Source organism: Emydura macquarii, unplaced genomic scaffold, assembly GCF_026122565.2.
Source record: "Emydura macquarii macquarii isolate MOO-44397 ecotype Brisbane River unplaced genomic scaffold, CSIRO-AGI_Emac_v2 contig_75, whole genome shotgun sequence".
NCBI lineage: Eukaryota > Metazoa > Chordata > Testudines > Chelidae > Emydura > Emydura macquarii.
The window spans coordinates 10,032,445-10,052,821 of NW_027130212.1; the positions used below are offsets into that span (position 1 = coordinate 10,032,445).

At 39.4% G+C, this 20,377-nt stretch overlaps 1 long non-coding RNA gene across 4 annotated transcripts in view; it reads right to left on the reverse strand.

Annotated features, from left to right (window-relative positions):
* The window catches only part of LOC137149489 (uncharacterized), an 84,310-nt gene extending 68,698 nt beyond the window's left edge, over positions 1-15,612 (reverse strand). For 2 of the 4 annotated variants that reach the window (XR_010918795.1, XR_010918790.1), the window contains exon 1: positions 15,466-15,612. This is a non-coding gene — a long non-coding RNA (uncharacterized lncRNA). Of the gene's footprint in view, positions 1-14,583 lie in introns of all 4 variants that reach the window. The other 2 variants (XR_010918787.1, XR_010918786.1) reach the window with 1 other exon arrangement.
* Positions 15,613-20,377: the final 4,765 nt, after the last annotated feature.

Below are 20,377 nucleotides of genomic sequence, written 5' to 3' on the forward strand. Positions count from 1 at the left end.
GATCTAATATATATAGCAGGACAAGGCCCCATAATGGATATGTTTACTCTGCAATTAAATACTCAGGGCTGGCCTGTGTCAGCTGACTTGGGCTCAGGCTGCTGGACTGTAAAACCGTGGTGTATATGCACAGTCCCCAGAGCTGGATCCTGAGCTCTGGAACCCCATGAGGGGGAAAGGTCCCAAAGAACAGGCTCTGGCCTCAGCCCAAATGTTTACACCACAGCCTCTGCCCCACAGCCATGCAAGTCTAAGTCAGCTGACCCAGGCCATCCACAGGTGTTTAATTGCAGTGTAGACATACTAAACTAAACAACAGAGAAACAGTGTAACCTTTCCTTTGCCTGTATATTAGTGGTCTGTGTGAGCATCCTAATCACATCACATGAAGTGCTTAAGAGTCATCATTGTCTTAGGCTTCAGGGGCCTATCACACCATTGATTTTTAAGCAGAACTCCCTGTTGATTTCAATAGGGAGCTCTTCTTTTTAAAAAAGTAAATCGATGGCATAATACAGCCCTTAGACAGTAAACAGAACAAGAGAAATTGTTTGAAGATGATTCTAGCACTACAAAGTGAGCTTGGTTCAAAACATAAGGAAACAGAGACAGCTACATAGTCTGAAATTTTGTATTGATTTTCAAGCACAAACAATACATAAAAGGACCGTGAACAAATATACCAGCACAGATCTGTCTAAGGGAAAGATACACAAAACCTAGTAAGAACTGTGGCACCAAACCTCAGACCTGTGCACAGACTGAATAACAATAACAGCACAAAAGGGAGCTCTGCAACAGCAGAATCCTCCTCTTCCCCCAGTTGTGGATTTGCAGACAAGTCATTTCACAACTTCTTCTGCAACCTAGGAGCAAATGCATCTTTCACTGGTTCTGTCTGCTCATTCCCGGGGGGAGCAAAAGAAGTGGATACAGGATTCAAACAGCAGAGGTTGATATTTTCAACCTGCGTCCCTGAACCCTTTGCACTCAGAGGTACAGCAAGACCTTACAGAGCACATCCCTGTCAAAGACAATGAATTATAATATTTGCTAGTCCATTTTTTGTACATCTTAATGTTATTTGCTTATTGGATCACCATTACACATTGAGAAGTTGCTTTTTACTGAGTTGTCCCCTCTGTGGTTAAGGGTTGTTTTATCCCACCCATGTGAATAAGACTATTTGAGTTGGTTGGGAAATATTTACTATCCCTTGCAGAGGCGTGCGCATGAGGTGTGCTGGGTGTGCCCAGACACATCCTAATGCACGGCTCGAGATACCCAGTGGTAGTGCTTCCAGCGGCGGGGAAATCACGTGATGCGAGCTGCCGCCGAAAATAAGGACTATGATCCCTTGAGGAAAATTTTGACTGACAAAAAACAAACCCAGAAGTTTTGGGTTCCCCCCCCCCACAGAGTCAAAATTTTCTACAGAAAGCAGACACACCCACACAAATTGTTTGAAGACTTAATTGTCCATAAAAAACAGCCTCTCCCCCAAAAAACCCACTATTCCCTCAGGTGTTTTGCCTTGCATTTGCAATAAAGGATTTCATCTGCCATCATGCTATCCACTCACCTCACTTTAATAAGCTGCTCTAAAGTTTCTCATGGTCTTCCCTACTCTATTTTTTAATCTGCATGTTTTTCCACCTCACAGTTCATACCTTTTGACAAAATTAATGTACTGAACACCCATCCTGTGTGACATGCCCTGGCAAAATAATAAAATAATAATAATAGTGAACATTCTAACACTGTTTTGTGACACAACCAATTTGCAATCCATTATAGTACTTCACCTCCCACCCCGATGATATCTTTTCCTTAGTAGCGTCTTGGAGGCACTCAATTCAAACTTAATGTAAATGATATAAAAATGTACAGAGGAATGACTGGAAATTAAAAGCAATGTTTTGCAAATGTCTACAAACCCCTCCCCCTCAAAATTATGAAAAAAGGTTGAAAAATATATGAAGCAAGATTAAAGCATGAACGATCAAAAGTCTCTCTGACGTGAACTCAGGAGGATAGTAATACTTTAAGCAACAAGGAAAAATCTGCTCCCTCTATAGAGCAACCAAAATGGCTAACCATGTTTTTGATCCCCAGGCTAGCTGAGATTAGGTTTGCCCAGAGAAGCTATATTCACCAATATATTCACCTGTGATGCTGTATGATTAAAGATGGCCATTTATACCAGTTACTACCACTGTTACACAGTTTCCATAAGTCTTGTACAAACTATGTCATGTAAGGTATCAATGGAATGATTTGCTAAATATGATTATCCTGATTAAATCCATGTATCATCTTTGCATCTAAAGTTATAAATATTGGCTATATACTTATATCTTGAACATGTGTTGTATTCCTGGGTGACACCCACTCAAACAGATTTACATCAGGGCAACGCAGCTATATGTTGATGGATCATTAAGAACAATCAGTTTACAATGGAACATTGAAGAAATTCATCCCAACCAGTAAATCTTTCCTGTGGACACCTCAGAAAGAATATGGGCAATAGCTGCCCTGTGAGTCAGCAGAGCATGTAAGGACATGTGACCCTGGACAACATCTTGGGCCAGTAATTTTTCATGCACCTGGGCTGTGGGCTTTGTTTGGGACAATACATTTTCATGCACATGGCAAAGGATATGAAAGACACCAGCAACACGTCCATTTTGCCTTTTTACTGCTCTGTTTCTCTGGACTGTGGATTTACAACTAAAAGGAGCTTCTTGAACAATAAACTGAGGACTTTCCAATTTTTTGGAAGTTACCAGAGAGACTTACGCAAGCAAGCAGCCTAATCCATCACTGCTACAAACCTGACATAAGGACTTTGTATGTATAAGATCTATTAACCATTTATAACTTTTCTTTTTACTAATAAATCTTAGTTAACTAAGGATTGGCTGACAGCCAATTGACAGGATTGGGTAAAATCTGAGATTCTTACTAACCTGAGAATGTGTCTTATCCTTTGGGAGTAGAAAGAAATTCACATATGCTGAAATGGGTTTTCAATAACTTTTCACTATATTAGACTAGGTTGTTTGGATGGGAGCCAAGGGTTGGAATTCCTAAAGAGGGCTGTGTTTGGCTTCTGCTTAACCAGTGTGGTACTGCAGAAGCTCTTTTATTCCTTGCTTAGTGAATCTAATTATCTATAATTAGGCTTTGGGGATTGTCTGCCTTATTTCTTGCAGTCTGCATCCTAAGCACAACTCCCCAGAGATCAAGTAATGGAATGGCTGTCATTCACATTAGCCTTCGAGAAGACCTGTAGCTCTGTCTGTCTAACCACAGGCAAAGTATTTCATAGAGAGTCAAAGTAGGAGGGGCAATCTGGAATCTGGAGAAAGATCTTTCTGGGTTTACCATTTCTCCCTGGACTGTTGGTACTGCCAGTGCTCTGCTGCCTAGAATCCACTGCTGCCAAATTAAGATTTATAGCTATGTCATTCATGCCACTGTTTGTTAAATATCTGCCATGTTTTAATAGCAAAACACTATTTTTGGTGGGTTGAAAAGCTAGGCAAGGCCTGGTCTACACCAGAGAATTTTGTCAACAAAAGCACAGTGCTGGAGTACACACTACAATCACCTCTGCCACCATCAAAACTGCCCTGTTTTTTTGACAAAATAAAAACACCTCAATGAGAGTGTAGGGCTTTTCTCGGCATAGCTAGGGCTATCAATGTAGACATTCCATCCCTTTACATTGGTGGAGGGGCTGTCATTCCTACCCCAGCTGGGACCAGGGAGGGGAGAAGTCCCCACATGGCTGCCCTGGGCTCCCGGCTGGGACCAGGGAGTCAAGGGGTAGCCCACAGGGAGCCTGGGACAAGGCTCTCTGCTCCCCACACTGCCCCTTAGGTCAGTGGAAGTGTTCCTGGTAAGGATGCACTCCAGTGACCCAAGGAGAGCAGTGTGTACATCAGCCACTGCTGTAATTATAGCGGTTGGTGTAAGTCGACATATCTTATAATGACTTTTTTTTTTTTTTTTTAGTGTAGACAAGGCTTAAGTTTTACTCTAGAATGGTTCATCAGCTGGTGTAAAGTCATCATAGTTCCATTTACTTTACCAGCTGAGCATCTTGTCCAATGAGTTTGAAGTCATTAGTGTCTTGAGCTGGATAAGGAACTACTTTAAAAAAAATATTTTAAAAGCAAAATATGGGGGGGGTAAGAGATTAGTAGTCAGAAGCCATGTCATTAAACAGTTTTACTGTACCTAAAAAATTCAGACCTTTCATGCATAATGCGTAGGGTTCTATTAAAACATAAGAACTGAAACAAAAAAAGGTAAGTCCTTCAATGTCTGACTTCTGGTATTCTATGAGAAATGTTATTCTACAGCAGGATTCCTAGATTTTCAGGACAGAAGGGACAATGATAATCTAGTCTGACTTCCTGAGTAACAAATCAGAGTTTTACTCTGCATCAAGCTCATTAATCCTGGCTGAGCTAGAGCATATTGTTTAGAAACATTTCCAGTCTTGATTTGAAGACCTCAAGTGACAAGGAATACTCCACATCCTGAGGGGGCATTCATCCATTGGTTAATTACACTCAATATTGAAAATATGCACTATTTCCAGTTTACATTTTGAACTTTTAGGATGCACACTCATCACATTTTTCAATTTTTCTCTGCAATCAGAAGGGCTAGAAATGTACTTTAAAAAAAAAAAAAATGAAAGCCAAGGTTCTCATGTACTCACCGTTTTCTCTGGAAGCTGAGGCTTTAAACTAAAGCTCATCGTATCACAAGGCTCATGTTAAGATTATGAGAGCTGGCAACAACAAGTTATTCTGTTGCTCTCAATCTAAAAAACAAAACAATTCAGACGAGAAGCAGCTATTTGATCTCTACTTTGTAGAAAACATGCAAAATTTGTTTCCCTCTGAATTCTCTCTCTTAATTTTGCGATGTCAACAAGGACTACTGGTGCCTCTCTCCTGGCTAGTCCAAAGGCACCATGTAGCATATTCATATGATTTTGCTCAGTTGCCCCAGATGGTAACCAATTGCATACATCCACCCCCCCCCCCAAAGAGCCATCGCAGCAGCTGCAGATCAACCACCTGCAGCAGCTTTCTGGTCACACCCACTTCACCTGGTCATGCATTGTAGTCCAGGGAGGTGGAGGAAGGGGTGGAAGAGGAATCACTACACAATCCCTATAGATAGGGAAGCCAGTTTTCCAGTTCCTTTGCCTTAGGCCTGCAGACCAGTTGTTAGAAAGCCTGAACTGTTTTTAGGTTCTTAAAAAAGGGCAATGGGAATGTCTGATAATTGTTATTTTATTTCAAAGTGATGCTTAGGATGCAATAACTTCTCCGCGAATACTTTCAGGGGGATTTTCACCTTGCAGGCCTAGTGCATGTATTGATAGGTGAATAATTTATGCATTTCAAGGTTTGTACACATGAATATGTTGCACTATGACTGCTCCAAAAACATTAAGTAAAAAAAATAGCTTTTTAAAGAAGTCCTTAAATACAAAATGTAAACCACGGTCTGAATGAACTCTCCTCTACCATCTACTGATAAACTGGGGGGAAAGAACTCAAGAGTAGACCGTATTTGCATTGACACACCTACTTTGCATAGGTGATCAGTTCTGCCAAAGTGATCGATTTTAGCAGTTTGGAGTTAAAATTCACTTTATACTTGAATGCAGGAGTAATGACATTTATCATCCTTACTTTGCTGATTTTGGAAATCAACTGTAACCAGGGGGCAGTGGCTGCTAGGAGAGAGTGGAGGTGTTCAAGCAACATTGGTCAAACTTTCACACTGTAAGGGAGAAAATTGAGGCAAAGAACTCATGCCCACAATACTGTGTTTACTTGTGGTTTGCACACTTTGCGCAATAATAGTTACAGTGTTGTCCCAAATTAATGCTGTCACTTTTAATAAAACTTTTTTTGTTCTACACAGACTCAGTACTTGTGAATATGGAAGTATTGCCTCTTCAAATGTCATGCCTGTGTGCCTCTGTTTCCCCAGATTTCTGGGTGGGGCTCAAGCCATTTCTGTTTTGTAATGTTATGAGGAATCTAGATGTTGAAGCAGCTCTTGTTGCTACTGACATCACCTAGCATGAGGATGACAGAGGTTTACATGATAGACAATAACAGTTCCAAAGTAGATAATTAGATAGTGTGTATTTACACAGTAGTCTCTAAAAATCAGAGTTGCATTTACCTGACAGGAATTAATGGTTTCTATTGAGCAATTATGGGTTCCAACTATGTAACATTTTATGAAGTTTCTATTCTCACACAATTTTATGTATTTAAAAAATAGAATGTAAGTTTTCAGGGTGGGCTTCAACGCACAAAAGCCAAATTCAGAACTGAACCTCAGGCTCTGTCCTATGTTGCTATATCATGCATGGAATTTGTGGTTTCCTGCTGTTCTGAGGCCAGCTAAAAAGAAATCCACATAACATGCAATCTTAAGCCCTTTAGGATTAAACTTTTTAAACTCGTCCTAAATCGCATTCCTTAGCATTTGCAGATGCAAAATGACCCACTGATTTTCTCCCTCACTCAGGTGATATTATGTCCCTGAAATCTGAGCCAGGGGAGTTTTTCTAACCTTCCTTTACTATTAAGAAAATTGTTTCTATCTTAGATCTGAAACATTCAAAATATTCTGTATAGTTCTGTTCTTGCTATTGCCTCAGAGTGTACATGTCACCGAATAACTCTGCTGTTATTTTTTCCTCAAGTTATTTCTTGAGTTAAAAGGTTTGGCTGCTATACATTCCAAGGCTGTTGTATTCCATCGCAATTTTTTTGCTTTCCACTTTACATAATTTATATTTCTCTGTCTGCAGCCTTCATATCAACTGTCTTGTTCGTAAATATTTAAGTAATATAAGCAACTTTTAGGCATCTTTATACATAAAACCATATCATAACACAGGCACAGTCCTTGTGTTGTCAAAGTGCTACAAATCACGATGCTCCCCCCACATTTCAGTTCTGTTTCGCTTCCAGCTGAACTATTCTCTCAGTCTTTTGTCTTGTTTACATTTGAAAACCAAACAGAAGTATTACCAAATGGTTCTCTACTCAAAGATGATTAAGCTAAGAAGGATCATATAAGTAATTAAATTGGAGGCAAAAGAAAGGTTAGTATGACATGTTAAAGAAACCAAAACATAAAATGAGCACCAAATTAATCAGAAGAAATACCCATTACACAATATCCGTCATGGAGCTAAGGTTACATAGTAATAACAAAAGTTTATTTAAATAAACCAGTTAGGTAAGATTATTAATTCTTCAGTTAAAATAAATTCTGATCCTTGGGGACTTGATATAAATGCTGGTGTTCAGAGCATTAAAACTGTTTGCTCCTGAGAGGACAGCTCAAACAGATGAAACAATTCTGCATCCCTGTCAAAGACCTTGTGGCCCTCTAAGAAGCAGGGTGGAATTTGACATGCAGGGATTTGTGAAGTAGCTCTCTTGACACACACAACTGGAACTAATGACTCATTCTAGTTGAATGGATGTGGGCTTGGCAGCTGTGGGCTGGGCAGAATAAGGAGGCTTTGCAGCAAAGGAGATAATTTAGCACCACAGACAGAAAGAAAATGAAGATGCACTTACAACAAAGGAAAGGGGCTGTGCATAAAACTAGGATCAGATTTTCAAGACAGCAGCACCCATTTTGCTCTGTTGCTCCTCTCTGAACTCCCTCCTATTAAACTAATTTTTTGTCTAGGAAATGCAGTGCCTAGAACTGAGAGACGATTGCATGTGGCCCCACTATCGCCTGCCTCCCTATTCTGTGACATACTGACATTATATATGCAGCCTGAAACTGAATTAGCTTTTTCTTGTATCTTATCTTTCAAAGTCATGTTTACATTTCCATTGTTCCGGAACTGGGAGACAGGCAGGTGGATCATCATCTCCCTCCAAAAATAAGATGATTAAATAAGAGGGCCGCCCCCAAAATATATTGGGTTGTAGAATGTACAAGCTCACTGGTAACTAGAGTCTGTTGTGGAGGTGAGCCTCTGCAGTGTATGTGCATGTAGGAAACCATATCAATTAATAGACAAAGCTTGGCAGCACTCAGGCCTAGCACAAGATTCATGTCAATTCACTGAAAGGTTTGTTCAATATCTAGAAGTTCCACTTTTGTAATGATAAAAGGCTTACTCATTACTAGTTAGCATGTCTAGAGTTAAAACGTCAGCAGAGGCAGCTAAGTGCAGCTGCTGACTAATGCTGCTGGATCCCACGCATTTTGTTTTTCTTTTCCAAAAAAGTGTTAAGAGATCTTATTAAACTTTCTGATACTCATTAAACCTCGGGCCTTAACCTAACCAAATAATGATGGTTAAAGGCTAAAGTTAAGGTTACAGGCATATCAGTTTAAATATTTGTATGCATCAATTATTTTAACAGATAAGAAAGGCTGAATCTCAGTGAAGAGATTTTTTTTTTTTTTTTTTTTTTTTTTTTTTTTTTTACAGTGATAATCAGCAGAATTTTAAATAGCTGCATTCCCACGCCTCATCAGTGAATGCGTGATCTCTAATCATTATTGCATGCGTACACACCGATGGAAGGAAAGCCAGGTGCGGTAAACATGATGCTCTTTTGGATATGGAAGACATTTTTATTTGTGCAGTGATGTTTACATTTGTCAAAGAACATTATTCAAGCAACACTGAATAAACATGCACACAAGATCCATTATAGAGAAGATTTCACTCATTTTTGTGTATACTTTCAACTTCAGCACTGCAGAAAAAAAGTGATCTCTTTTTGTTTAGGGGAACAAACATTTCAATTGGGACAATAATGCTCCCTGACACAAGCGAGTACTGAATACTAATTATGAAATACCATGGAGCTTTCATTAGCATATGGCAACATTTTCTAAAAACAGTAATATATGCAGTAAAAGTCTACAATCTCAACAAGTTAACCCATTTCTTTTACAGAAAAAAAGTCAAGAAAATTACTTATTTTCAAATCTAATCTATTTCTTAAAAGAAAAAGAACTTACATGTATAGAATTCTGCCTTTGGCTAGGGTTGCTGGGACAAAACCAACTCCACATAATTATACAGTATCATGCAAACCCAACCAAGATACAGATCCTATTATATTTTATTGTTCCTGAGTTCAGTGAAACTCTTTGTAAAAAGTATTTTACTAATCAAGCTAACAGTAATTAGAAAACCTTATAGTAATCTGTATTGTTTATTAAGCATGCATTTGCTGACTAAACAAGTGACTTGTTTATTTCCACAAGATAACAATGCTGATGCTATATTCGTCTGCAAGTGTATTGCTTTATTTGCTGCAGCAAGGAAATAGATCTTTTTCATCCCCAGAACGCCTAACTTCAAAACCAAACCTTAATTTCATAACAGCCACCTGATCACACCATGAAATGGTTACATTCTGCTGTTCTTTATTAACAAAGCTGAACATTTAAGTTTATTAAGATGCATTTCATTACCTCTGCCAAATGCAAATAGTTTTCAACCTTTTCAGAGCCGCAAGATTTATTGTACAGTTTAAAGAATGATTGTGACTTCTTTCATATCCAAAAAGGATTTGTTTTCATGAGTAGCTATGATTCAATGGGCTTGATATACTCTTGTAAATGTTTGCTAAGGAATTTTAGTAACAGTACTAACACATCTCCTTTGATTTACCATAAGCTAATTGTAGGAATGTTACCAGGAATCATAGAGTAGTGAAATAGGTGCAAGTGAAGTAACTACATTTTTCATGAGTACCACACAGGATATAGAGGTAACTCAGTCTATTACTCATGTCACAGATGAGGACACAATCCTGACTGGATTAATATAAACATGTGGATTTCTTCTAATACATTTAATTTTAGCAGGAAAGGGAAGAAAAAAATACCTATAGAGAAGCAATAAGGAGGAAATTGTAGTCTCAGGCTTCAATTCAAGTTCAGTATGTGCATAGTTGTTTACATGATCCAGGCCTTAGAGGAAACAAGGAAACTGGTACTCAGTTGAGCAGGAAATAGTCCATGATAAAACACCAAAAGCAGCCAAAGCAGGTAAAGCTGCACTGAGGGGGAGGTGACAAAATGAGTCCCCACCCAGCCATAGCAATCCCCAGATCCGGAAATGTGCAGAGGAGACCACACCCACCCACCAGGAAAACCAGGACTTAGGTGGCATGCCTCCTTTCTCTCTCTGTTTCATGTGACCTTGGAGGAAACCAGCCAGAGACTTCTACCATTTGGAACCATTGTAAAAGGTACCAGAGCAGGAACCTCTGGACCTTGAGAGCTTTCTAGTTTTTCTGGACTTTCCTGCTCTACTCAAAGACTTCCACCCTCCCCCCCATCTCTTCACCTCAGCATCACTTCACTTCTGGCCCCTCTTATCCACTTCTCCCCTGCCCTGTCTCCCTCACTACCTTCCCTTCTATTTCCATTTAGCTTATCCCATCCTATTACACACAAATCATGGCACTGACATGTTTGCCACCATCACACTGTGCTCTTTCTGCTTGTATGTTCTACCCCTTTTCCCCCAATCCTGTGTCCACTTTCTCTATGTAGACTGTAAGCGCTTCAGGGCTGGGACCATCTATTACTCTGTGTTTGTACAGTCCCTAGCACAAAGGGCCCCCCATTCTTGGTTGACCCTTAGCACTACTATAATAAGCATTATTAATAAAGGCATCAAAACACACCTTCAATCACAAAGGACATAATATTTTAAATGTCTTTTTCCCCCCTCCTGGGATGAACATTCATTGAAAAATATGATTACTCTAACAAATGGCCTAGAGAGCATTTTACATGTCCCAAATGACTCAGCAGAAGAAGGGAGCAAAATAGCTATTTTTCTTGTCTGCTAACAAAAGTAAAATTACTTTCAGCATGCACACTAGTGTCATTGCTTTATTAAATGTGTCTAATAAGGGCTCCCTTGCCTATTTCCTCATGGACTGAGGAAGTGTCTTTACTTGAAATTAATTCTAAGAACCGTCCATTTGCAGTGTGTGCCACTTGATATAAGGCAAATGAGAGCACTTTGAATTTCAATAAGAGACAAGCAGAGGGACCCTGAAGAAGATCCACTGTAAAAGAGTGCAATAGGCCTGCACTGGACTGTTCAGCCAGGAATCATCTCAATTCTATTTCCCATCCCTGCTAATCATCTCCTACTTTCAGACAGACATTCTCAAACTTCCTACCACATGTGCTTATAGTTGGGTCTGGATCATAGTTTTAAAAACATGCGGCTGTCCCTTGAATCCATTGGAGAGGCAGGTTATTTCATGAACCATCACTGTGGGCTTTTGATGTAGTCCAACAACCTGAACACGCGGACGTTGTGTTTTCAGTTTTATGCTTTTAATGCATTTAATACTTACAGCAAGGCTACTAGATTAGACTCTTAAGCACACATCTCTCTCTGTTTGGATTGTGGGCACTCTAGGGCAGGGTCTTGTTTAGACCTGGTTTACCCTTTGGGCAGGGGGTAAGGTACATGTAGTTACAAGACTCAGCAGAAGGCAGGCTGCGTCCACACTCACTGAGATGTGTAGCTATATGCTGCAATGAACGTTCAGGCAAGGAGGAGGCAGCAGGGAAAGACTCCAGCAGGTCCCCCTTGCCTGAGCCTTTTTACTGCCAGAACCTTTCCTCACTGCTTTCACCCTGTCTAAGCCTTTTAGTACTTCAGGAGCCTCTCTGCAGTGGGAAAAGGCTCTGGCAGGGGAACACTGTCAAAAATAGCATGTAGATTTGGAAGACACTATTTGGGTGCATAGAGCGCTGTGGAGGGCACTCTATTGTACTCACCTAAGTTGTGGCTCACTATCTAAACTGCTATTTATACCCATGCTAGCCTATGGTTCCTTATACTTGAAGTAGTGAGTCCTGCAAATACTGAGGTAATGTGTTTCTCTAATGCAATGGTTAGTTTTTAAGCATAGTGGTTGCCGTTAAAGACTGAGCATTTGGTAAACAGTTATATTCTCTTCCAAGGACAGGGCAGTTTTTGTAATTATTAAAAACTGCTAACCTACTGTGGCAACCACTAGAAAGCTACTTCTTTAAAAGGTAGTAAGTAATAGATGCTGCCCGTGTGTATAGAAAGCTTCAATTTGAAAAACCCCAGTGTGCATCACAAATTACACACTCATACCTCCATTGAAAAGCCGCCATCTGCTGGCGCAGAAAGCAAAAGCCAACAGGCACACTGCACCCAATATAATAAATAAATAACAATGGAGAGTGGACATTTTGGCCAAGAACACTAAGGGAAATCCCTACATTTTTGATGTTTACTGCAGATCACATAGCCATCCTTAAGTGGTCTAGCCATAACTTGAAAATGAGATGAAATTAACATTTTATTTCTTTCTGTTAATAACAGATTCCACTCATTTTTCCTTGATTTCTGTGGATTCTTTAAAAATATATTTCAGAATTTTTTTTTTTTTTATTAGCTCTTCTACCCAGTGGGGTAAACAAGAAAAAAAGTTATAAGAGGAAAAGCAAACTTCTAAAATGCACTATACAAGGAGGTTTGGCCAGTCACCCCTCCTATCCTACAAGTCTCACCTTCCATTAGGATTCTACACATACCAGCTTATCACAAGAAGGATTTGGCAAGAGCAGACTTTGTGGGAAGAGGAACCTTAAATGTCATTTGAAGGTAAATGTCCATGGATGGACCTTTCCTTAATGCTATTTGTAGGCATTCAATTTATAATTTTAAAGCTGATAGAGCTGTTGTACCCCTAACTTGCAGATCTTTAAATGTGTAAAGTTCAATTTATATAATAAAAGTCATCTATAACCATTCACCAAGGGAACATGATTTCAACTTGAGAGCTATACACACACCAGACTTCATGAAATGAGGATGAAAAAATGAATATTATAAGTTCAACATCACTTCACCAAGTTTCCTAAGTCATGTAATTACACAAAGGAACACTGAATTGGAGCTACAGTAACTCATTAATTCCATCATGGAAGCACTTAACTGAAGTGGTTCTATTACCCTGCAATCCTCCCTAGGAGTATATTACTTGAGTTCAGTAACTAACTTTGTTAGAGTAGTATAGAACCTCTTGGAACTCTGCTTGGGAATGATATTGCATTTTCATGGAGCAGACCTTAGTATCTGAGCATTTTGTGTCAAAACACTATCAGAAGATTCAATTATGAAAGCTCTACATGACTCTAGTGCTCATCGATCCAGATTTGGAAATTTATTCCAAACTTACTTGTAGTATTTCACCATCTATAAAATTTACTAATATTTTGGCAATTATGGCATTGGGACCATTAAGTCAAGTTAGGTAATGATAAGAATTTGCACCCCACAAATGATCAGAAAGTGAGAGGAATCATTCAGTGCATTAGCATAAAGTATTTTGCCTCTACATGAACCTGTGAGAAACTGCAAGTGAGAAAAAAATTTTCCTCACAGAATGGATAATCTTTACCACAGATTTATGATGAGGAATGGTCCACAAATGATTAGTACAAATTCCCAGGTAGGTAACATGCTAACAGTGAAGGAAAGATACTAATTCCTCCATACTTAAATCTGAAGCTAACTTCACCATTTAAAATCCCCAAGTAGATGACTCATTTTGAGAGGATGTTTGCGGCAAACCGGACAAGACATTTTACTTCTTTGAAAATGAGTTGTTCTTAGTATTTTGTTATTAATTAGTTCCTGATTTTAGCTTGCGCACAAGGAGCTGGTTTGCATAAAGGTTTGCATCTCAAAAGAGTTTGGGGTAAAACCTCCTTCAGTGACTTCCACAACATCTTGTGTCTTTCACTAGTTTAGAAAAATATGGCGTTAATAAACATAGTATTGCATATGGTTTTCATGAACATTTATTCACTGCATGGCCCAAGAGGGATTTTATAATGTCCAAATAAACCCATCACAGAGCAAGTCTTATTAACAGGTTTTTCAAAATAAGGAACCTTTGCTTTTAAAGTTGAAAATATATATTAGTAATCTCAGTGGGAGATGTCTTACAAGAGTGTCATGTTTTTTTATTGTTTTTTTTTTAAATTAAACGCCAAGGAATTCAAAGTAAGGTTTCACACTTAACCCTTGCAAATACCTTATTTGGTAGTTCATATGGAAATTAAAAATAGTTGTCATTGAAATCATCATTTCAATGGAAATTAGGAGTCTAAATACCTTTGAGGACCTGGGCCAAAGTCCCTAACACCTGAGGCCAAACTCTGATGTGTGGGCTTTAATAGAGTTTCACAGGAGAGCAAAGAATTTGGTTCAGTGCAGAGATATGCTGAAAACTTAATTAAAAAAAAAAAGTATCTCACTCATTGGATGATACATGTAATACACTTTTTCCTGTTTAACTAAAAAAAAAAATCCATCAATTCCATACTGTTCTTCCCACCACACATCCACACACAAAACTACATATCCTTTCACCACCTTAGCCTTGACAATCACATTTCAATCCACCATACTGTCTGCTCCCCAGTACAGCATCATGGAGTGCCTTTTAGATGGTTCCCTACCTGGTAGCTGTATGTCCTAGGGCCTCAACTGGCTCTGGCTGGGGCGGGTAAGCTATCTTGTGGCATGTGGCTGTGGGTGACTGACTGGATGGGATGCAGGTTCCTTTAGGTAGTGAGCTGGTTTGGGGAAGGGATGCTTCTTGTTCTTAGTCTGGGTAGGTAGCCTCTCACTGGCACAGAAAGACCAGGTTTGGAGAATAAATGGTTAAGGAGGTCTCATCTTGTTGGTAGGGAGTAAGTAGGGGAGGACGTAATCCCTAGATATCAACAGAGCAGGATTTTTGACACGTAGAAAAAAAGGATCAAGAGTCAGAAGTTCCAACCTCCCTACCAATACAGGCTCTTCAAACTCCAGGCAGGGACCAGTCAGGTAGACACTGATGGGAGGGTGGGAAAGGTGAGCTGCAACACTCCCACTCAATACAGCAATGGATTTGTCCCTGCCTTCTGTCCTCCTTATGCACAGATTTTATGGCCAGCGCTGGGGAGGAGGCAGTGAAGACTTTTCACCTAATCAGGAGTGCGGATGGGGGATTCAGAATTGGAGGTCCCATGGCAGTAGTTGTAGCAGCAATCGCCGATATACCACCGTGGTGGCAGTTGCAAAAGTGAGCAACACCCTTAGGGTGTGGTAGCTGCTTACTGCCTCCTAAATTCCCCCTTGTGCTTACGGTCACTTCCATGTCCATATGATATCTATTTTGGCTTCTCTCAGGCCCCTCTAAGAACTCAGTCTCCAGTGACCATCAGAGCAAAATCCTTTAATTCACTCTTCAGCAGCTCTCCTCTGGCAGTCAATAGAGGGCATCAAAAATCAGAACTCAAAAGTTCAAACAAACACAAAGTTTTCAACTCATCTTTCCTTCTTTAACCCCTACTCACAGGAATTATCTGGCCAGGGCTCTGCAGAATCCAATCTTGCTCCTCACAGCTACTTCTTCTACAAAGCCCAGAGATACAGGTTCTCCCATTTCCTGAGCTTCTCCAGCTTACTGCAAGGTCTCCTACCTCTAGCTATCACAATCTCAGTCGCTCTGTCAACCACACCCCTTCCCTACAGCAGCCTGCTGCCTTTTATATTAGAATCACTGGGCCCCCATTCCTCTCAGGTGGGGCTCATCTTGTAATCAAGGCTGATTTAGCCCCAGATTCTAGTCCAGTCCTTGGGCAAGCTCCTCTGTTACAAGCCTGCTTGGTCCCAGTTTCAGAGAGGGTTGAACAATTTACAAATGGGTGCCAGGGTTAGCATTTTCAAGCAGGCTTGTGAGAGAATAATATATGGCATTACTTCCTGCTAAATATAAATGACTCCTGTCCTCCATTATCATAGCACTATGTGCAAGGCTAGCCTAAGGACTCTGGGGAGGTTTAGCAAGATGATTATTTGGGGTACAGTCCAAGCTTAACTAACTCATTGTACATTAAAATTCTGTGTGTGTGTGAAGTGGAGGGGAAGGGAAGGAATCCTTAGGCTCCCTAGCTCATATTCCTGCAGCAGAAGCAGGGACCAGTGTGTTCTCTTTCCTCCCAGTGATGAGTTTACACCATTTCTGTGATGAAACAGGCTATAAACTTATTTTCATTTTAAATGTAGCTGAGATGGTGCCCAAAGGCCTGTACTGTTAACAAGAAGGTTGTGCAATCCCAGCTCATCATTATCTGGAACAAGAATATTGTCCATTAAAATCCAAAGATGCTTGCCTTTCTGCACAAAACTAATTAAATTACAGAAACTAAAGTGACCAATGCATTTTGTCATTGGAGACATAGTCTAATAAGCCATAATATTTAACAAAGTGGCAAAGAGGAACTTAATTTGCAGTAATTTCTAGCCCCAAGAACATTTCTACCCCACTGTTTGAGGATATTTTTTTAAATTTTGATAGTTTTCTGTCCAATTTCTGACTGAGTTTCACACACTTGCCTAACACCATACATTATGTGACCCAGATACGTAGCTTACTGCTTTGCAAAGCACATTCTTCTGCACTGACAGATAAATCAGTTTCTTGTAGCTGCTTAAAAATAGCAACTAGATGCTGGAGAAGTTTTCTGCAAGCACAGAGCAGTTGAAACAGAAAATTGTTAGAGCAATCCACTGCCTTCTTGACATGCCAAAGGAAAAGCTATCAGACATTTGCATGAGCCCCCCTCATGCAACTCCATTGGCATAGCAACAAAGCTGAAAAATCCTGGAAGTACAGTGAAGACTGTCAACAGTTTAATATGGTTAATTAAGGGGATCTGCTTATTCCCCCGACACAGATCTGAATGCTAATATAGTTAACTTGGGCATTCCTGTTAATTAGGTCATGTCTGCTGCAGGCCTAAAAGAGACATAAAACCTTCCTGATCACTTTTCAATCCATTCTAAAGCTGTCAAAAATTGTTTAATAATCTTGTCCTTATTTTCTTATGTGTCAATATAATTGGGCTTGACCAAAAGGTAACTGGGTTACTTGGGCATTCAATATACCTGTATTTTTTGCTTAAGGGGTTTGCTCCATTTCACTACTATAGCATGTTCTATTAAATATGGAGTATAGCCAAACAGATCAAAAGACTTGCCCAGATCATTCTTCCTCCCTGCTCCCCTGCATTTAGAACTCAGGAAGTAGAATGAAACACGTAGCAAATAGGAAGAAAAGAGCCTCTTTCCATTTAATCAGATCACCAGCTTAGCCCAGAGTTTCTTCTGAGGTATTTGCAAATGTTTCTAAAACATGAAGTAAGATATTGTAAACTGTAATGACATGAGCAGAATCACGATAGTAATATTATTAATAGAATAAAAATGAGGCTCAGTTGAATATATAACTCCCCTTGGTCCCTTTGAAAATCCCCTTGTTTGCCGGTGTCTTGTGAAGTTTCTTATTTTTTGTAAAGTACTTCGGATGTAATTCAGCTCATTGCAGACTGAACCTTCACAAGACCCATAAACAATTTAAGATCTCAAATTAGGCCTTAACTGGGACGTAACAGGCACACACGCCTTGTGCAGGTGCTTAACATGTATGCCAAGTGATAGTAGAAATGAAGAGGGTTGGTTATACTACTCTTCCCTACAAATATCTGTATATAACTGTTCTGTAGTTCCATTCTGTCATTTAGTAGGTAATATTTTTTTCATTTGTCTGTTACAAAAATTAGTAACCAGAACTTTGATAACCACTATTGGGTACCGATCTCCATGTTTCTGAGTGTTCCAGTTTGACTAGCTGTTTTTTGGATTTTCATGACCCCATGTCCTGTTTTCTACAAATGACTCCCGTACAACTGAATGGCAAACTGACCTTCTGTTTACCTCCCGTGGGAAACCTCACTTTCTTTCATTTCCAGGAACTTTTAAATAATGTAACTAACCTCTTCAATCAAACTTTTCTTCATTATCCATTGAAAATTAACATCAGGCTTTAGCTAATATTTGTTTTCTTGGTAGATTTTAATATTAGATTTACTTAAAAAGTAAAAGACAACCCTATGCTCTGGGTGTCCCTAATACTCTGACTGCTAGAAGCCAGGACTGGATGACAGGGGATGAATCACTCAATAAATTGCCCTGGTCAATTCATGCCCTCTGAAGTATCTGGCACAAGACAGGAATAAGTAAACATTATTAGCGCTGTGTTACAGCTGGGGAACCTGAGACACAGAGAAATTCCCTTGCATAGGGAATTAAAACAAATAGCAAAAGGTTTTATAGGATATACATTTAAAAAAAAAAACAAGGAAAGAAGAAGAGGGACTGTTAACCAGTAAGGATGAAGTGGAGATTAAAGATAATCTAGGCATGGCCCAACACATAAACAAATGCTTTGCCTCAGTTTTTAATAATGAAGAGGTTAGAGGTAGTGGCAGGCTGGCTAATGGGAATGAGGATGTGAAGGCAGAAATGACATCTGATGGGGAAGTCAAACTCAAACAGTTTAATAGGACTAACTCTGGAGGCCCAAATAATCTCCATCCAAGAATATTAAAGGAACTGGCACATGAAATTGCAAGCCCATAGCAAGGATTTTTAATGAATCTGTAAGCTCAGGGGTCATACCATGTGAGTGGAGAATTGCTGCTATAGTTCCTCTTTTTAAGAAAAAGAAAAAAGTGATACAGGAAACTGTAGGCTCAAAGCTTGATTCTGTTATATTGATTCTATGTGAAATACCCTTATTCTTTTGGTATGTGACAAACCACCATAGCAGTCTCTGTGAGGCTTTGCTTTTTGGGCATCTGTTCACTATTGATGAGGTTGTTTAGAAATCACCATCTGTTTGTCCGAAACTAATATCTGGTCATTGACTATTCTGTTTGTAAAGTTACCAAAGATCATTCTGTGAAACTGTTGCTATTGTTGAAGTACACATTTTAAGATCACTGCCTAAGGTAACATCAACAAATGTTCTGAAACAGAAAGATTCAATGTTAAATGAGGATGTTTTGTAATAGTAGTGAATGTTTTAGATAAAAAGAAATGTTATTGTTTCTGACGGACATTTGTGTCTTCTAGTTACAAGTTTTAAGTAAATATTAAGAGATTAGGGTGTGAATAGATGAATGAGTGATGTGTGTATGTGAGATCAGGGAGTGACGGGAAAAGGTGCCAGCCTCGGGAGTTCAAGGGAGTGAAGTTAACAACTTTTACCCAGATGGTCGTAGGGTGCCCACCCTGATGACCCTGGGATCCACCTCAAAGTATGAAAACAAGATGAACTATGAAAAAAACCCAACAATGGTAATGCTTGCAAAACATGAGTGATTAATAATCACATCAGGATGCAGATGCAGCATGATGAAGCAGAACCCATAGAGTGGCATAAGGGCTTATCCCTATAAAAAGGGGATGAAAAGATGAGGAATTTGGGTTTGGTTCTACAATCATCCTCCAGGAGCATCGGTGCGCACTGGCAGACCCCTGCTCCCTCTCTCGTGTCTTAGCCACCTAGCCAGTGGACTAACATGAGCAACTGAGGCCGGTAACTATGCTTCATCTTTGTAGAACTTGTGTGTGTGTGTGTGTGTGTGTGTGTGTGTGTGTGTAATTGCTTTTCGAAATTCTTGTATTCACAATAAACATGGCATACTGCCTTGTCCCCCTGAATAAGATCCTGCTGTTTATTTTATAAGTATAAAAAACTGCAGGCCTGTTAGTTTGACCTCAGTTGTATGAAATGTCTTGGAACAAATTTTGAAAGAGAAAATAGTTAAGGACATAGAGGTTAATGGTAATTATGAATAAATACAAAATGGCTTTACAAAAGGTATATCATGCCAAACCAACCTGATCACTTTCTTTGAGAAGATAACTAACTGAAACACAAAGATAAGGAAACACAGTAGATCTAATCTACCTGGATTTCTGTAAGGCATTTGATACAGTTCCACATGGGAAAATATTAGTTAAATTGGAGAAGATGGGAATTAATATGAGAATTGAAAGGTGATTAAGGAACTGGTTAAAGGGAAGACTACAACAGGTCATACTGAAAGGTGAACTGTCAGGCTGGAGGGAGGTTACTAGTGGAGTTCCTCAGGGACTGGTCTTGGGACCAATCTTATTTAACATTTTTATTACTGACTTTGGCAGAAAAAGTGGGAGTGTGCTAATAAAATTTGCTGACGACACATAGTTGGGAGGCATTGCCAATATGGATGAGGACAGGAATATCATACAAGAATATCTGGATGACTTTTTAAACTGGCGTAATAAAGATCAGTTAAAATTTAATAGTGCAAGGTCATGCATTTAGGGACTTCAAACAACAATTTTTCCTATAAACTGGGAATTTAGCAGTTGGAA